This window comes from Oryctolagus cuniculus, chromosome 14 (genome assembly GCF_051225735.1).
Source record: "Oryctolagus cuniculus isolate XC-2025 breed Fujian yellow rabbit chromosome 14, ASM5122573v1, whole genome shotgun sequence".
Classification (NCBI taxonomy): Eukaryota; Metazoa; Chordata; class Mammalia; order Lagomorpha; family Leporidae; genus Oryctolagus; species Oryctolagus cuniculus.
In genome coordinates this window covers 83,513,602-83,517,877 of record NC_142880.1, presented here as the reverse complement: position 1 = coordinate 83,517,877, position 4,276 = coordinate 83,513,602, and positions in this window count along the sequence as shown.

Here is a 4,276-nt window from a genome sequence, read left to right as displayed (position 1 = left end):
TGATGGGAACCAGACCCCGTAATTTGCAAGGCTGGCTTCCCTCAGCTGTGACTTCTCTTTTACCTGCCTTTGAACATTTTTGGTGAACAAAACTACATTTCCTTTTTACATTAGTTTGAGTTTCAGTTCCTAGTTTCAACCACCTACAACCAGACTAATTTCAACAAATACATTCAAAAGGGACAAATTTCACTTTCTTCACAAGTCTGACTGGCACTGACTTTAACTGGAAGAGAAAGGCTAATTGGGAGTGCCCGTGCTGGAATAAGCGAAGTACAGAGAGATTAGAAGTTGGGTGATTTGTGCAAGAGAGACTCGGAAAGGTGAGAGATGAACAGCCATCCCCTGGATCTATCTTAATTTGTGTAGAAACTGCCTACGTGCTAGGATTTCTAGAGTGCTAAGACGGGACGTTACCCTCTCCTCCACACTCCCTACCACCATACAGAGGATCCTGCATTCACCATCTGTGATGTTCCAAAGCCCCTTTAATGTCAAGGCTTTCATTACAAAATTGGAAAGATGTGAGTATCTCTGGCAATCTCAGATAAGAGGTGGGGAAGAAGCACAAAATCAAAAGGATGGGAGCGTTAGTGGTCCGGGTGCCAGGACAACGCAGGACAATCCAGGGACGACCTCTGCCCGCGTTAGGACTTGGATCTGAACAGCCCTGCTGTTACATCCAACTCTCTAGAGCAGCCAAAGAGGACCCCCGGCCCTGGCTTATCTCCACAAGAGGATTTATTTCTGGCTAATGCTACAGTGTTAAATTATAGTGCACTGCCTGACCTGCCCTGGAACACGGCAGTGTGTTTTCAACTGGAGAAAATTCTTGGGCAAGTCTGACTCTAATGTAAATGTGATATGGTTTTGATGGACTGTCGCTCCCCCTCTTCGTGGAGGAACGACACTAAACCCTGCCTAGACTTCATATCCGAGTCACGGCACCATTATGTCGCTCCCCCTCTTCGTGGAGGAACAACACAGGACCCTGCACTGTTCTTTTGTCTGCTCAGCCCTCCCCGGGTTTGCTGCTGGTTCTTCCCGGGTTGGCTACCGACCCTTCCACCTCCGTGGAAGGGCGGTTCCCCCTGCCACTTTCCCCACTTCCGCAGGGGAGCGGCACACCGCCGGCCAGCTCTCTCAGGGGCTGCACAGGTGTTCCTTCAGACAGATGTTCCCTGGTGCATGTTGTCTCTCTCCTCCTTTATAGTCCTCTTCCACCAATCCCAACTCTGCTACCCACACGCCGAGTATGCTGCTCTCCTCCAATCAGGAGCAGCTCCTGCAGCTTGTCAAGTTGGTGAGAGGCAGCTGTGTAGAAGCTGTTTGCTCCTCTCCCAGCACCATATTGTGGGAGAGCAGATGCATAGAATAAGTCTTAATTCCAGTAACAGTCTAGTCCGAGTTGCTCCCCACAATGGACATTAGAGAGAGTCGTCAGGTATGTGAGAGGGTTTCCAGAGATATCAGTCAAATCTCTGTCCATCTGACAATAGCTATTCAGGATATTTTGTATTAAGGAAGTAGTTCTTAAAAATGAGAGGTGATACTCCCCATGTAGGACCTCTGTCATTTATGAGTTATAGTATGAGAATTGACTGCAAATCTTGTTCTCAAACTGTACTCTATTTGTTGTGTGGGGGGGGGTGCAAACTCTTGAAATCTGTGCTTAACATGGAGTCAGTCCTCTGTATATAAAATCAAACTAAAAATGAACCATAAAAAAGAAGGAGATGGGAGAGGGAGAAGGAGGTGGGATGGGAATCGGCGTGGGAGGGTGGGTATGCGGGAAAGAACCACTACATTCCTAAAGTTGTACCTATGAAAAATGCATTCATTAAATAAAAGCTTTAAAAATTTAAAAAGATAGAAAAGAAAAAGCAGTGATACAGGGAGCAAAAGAAAAACAAAATGAGAAGTGATGAGGTGATGAGGTTAGGGTTGGGTTAGGGTTAGAGAGGTGATGGTGTTGCAGTCTTGGAATGAAGAATGAAGATGTTTCAAATAATCACTGAGCACTCCCTGGTTCCTCGAGTACCATGTAGGTACCAGAGAGAGCAGTATGAGCAGTTGAAAAGGGGTCCTCTTCCCACATAACATATACTCCTGCAGAGGTCACGTTCAGGCATTAAACAACACTTAGAGGGTTTTATGGGGACATTTACCTGGCTAAAGGTATCAGGATGGCTTTTTTGAGAACGTGAACAGGAATAAGCATTAAGTAGTTGGGAGGAAGGAGGAACAGAGAGAACACAGAAGAACACATGTGCGCCAGCTCTGATGGGGAAGAGAGCACCTGTCATTCAAGAACGTGAGGGAAATCAGCATGACAGAACACAGGGTGCAAGAAGCATGGATCAGGGCTCAGGATATGGGGAGGTAAGTGTGGCCTTTGTCTTAGGCAGGTCTATTCAGAGAAACAGAACCAACAGGAGATATGAGAAGGGAAGGGAAAGGGAATTACCTCAACCATTGTGGAGGCTGAGGGGTCCCACAAGAGGCCATCAGAAGGCGAGAGAACAGGTGACCTGGTAGCAGGGCTCAGTCCAGGTCTGGAAGCCTCAGAGCCAGGGGAGCTGAGAACGTCGTCTCAATCTGAGGTTGAAGGCCTGAGAACTGGGGAGCTGGTTCTGCAAGTTCTGGAGTCTGGAGATCAGAGAACTTGGAGTTCAGAGGTCCCAGGGTGGGAGAAGGGTGTCCCTGCCTCGGAGGAGAGAGTTTATTTTTCCTCTGCCTTTGTGTCCTCGCTGAGCCCTCAGCTGATGGGCTGGTGCCCTCACTCCCTGTGTGAGGGAGGATGTTCCTAATTTCCCAACTCCTTTCACAGAGGCAGATGCTAGTCTCTTCTGCAGGCTGCCTCACAGACACAGTCAGAAGGAATGCCTTGCCAGCTCCCTGGGTGTCCCTTAATCCAGTCAAGCTGACATTCAGATTAACCATCACCACGTCTAGGGACATATTACAGTATTGTTGTTGTTCATGTCGGTACTGAACTCTCTCCAAAGCTCTTGTTTTGACATAATTCCCCATCTCAATCAATGGCACGTCTATACTTGTAATCACTGGACATCATCTGGGATTCCTCCCCTGTCAGATCCTAAGTTGAACTTATCAGCAAAATGTATCAATTCTACCTCCAACATATGTATCTTTTACTGGACCACTTCTTATCACTCACATTATATCATCCTGTTCTCCAAGCCACCACTTCCTCTCTTGTAGATTATTGACATAGTGTCAGTTTTAATTGTAACAAGACACTCACACCTGAGGCAAGCTCATGCTAAAAGACAAAGAGCTTTACTTTGGCTCACAGTTATGAAGGGCCACAGTCCAGGATGGACCAAGTACAGTTGGTTTGGCATCTCAGGATGGCCTCCTTGTTGGCAAAGTCTTGAGGTGGAACAGGCCTTGTGTGTGTCAATGTCCCCTGATAAACCTGCCAGAATTGCATCATGGGGCCTGCACGGTAACAGCTGAATCCAGTCTAATTACTTCCCAAAGGCCCTACCCATAAGCACCATAATCAGATTGTGTCCCCCCTTTTAGTACATATTAGCATAAGACTTTCATGACTAACGTGCACAGGTTTGGGGTCCAAATCATTTAAACCATTCATTGTCCAGCATACACGGTCTTCCTCTTTCTCCCCTTGCTGAGATGTGAGTTGAACCAAATCACCACTCTCCCCAAAGCCTTCAAAGGCTGCCTATCTCAGGCACCGTGGAGAAGCCCAGACCATCAGGTGGTCAAGGACTTTACTCCTGTTACTCTTGCCCTCTTCCACACGCCCCACATCCAGTATCCTGCTTCCCTCTGAGTTTCTGTGCTTGCTGTTCCCTCTTTTTTTTTTTTTTTTTTGACAGAGTTATAGACAGTGAGAGAGAGGCAGAGAGAAAGGTCTTCCTTCCATTGGTTCACTCCCCAAATGGCTGCCATGGCCGGTGCTGCACTGATCCGAAGCCAGGAGCCAGGTGCTTCCTTCTGGTCTCCCATGTGGGTGCAGGGGCCCAAGCACTTGGGCGATCTTCTACTGCTTTCCCAGGCCACAGCAGAGAGCTGGAGTGGAAGAGGAGCAACCGGGACTAGAACCCGGCACCCATATAGGGTGCCAGCACTGCAGGTGGAGGATTAACCAAGTGAGCCACAGGGCCAGCCCCCCTGCTGTTCCCTCTACACACTCCCTTCCTCCAGATTCCTGCATGGCTCACACACTCACCTACTTCGAGTCTTTGCTCAGAAGTTGTCTTCTCCAGGAGACATTCCCTAAGCA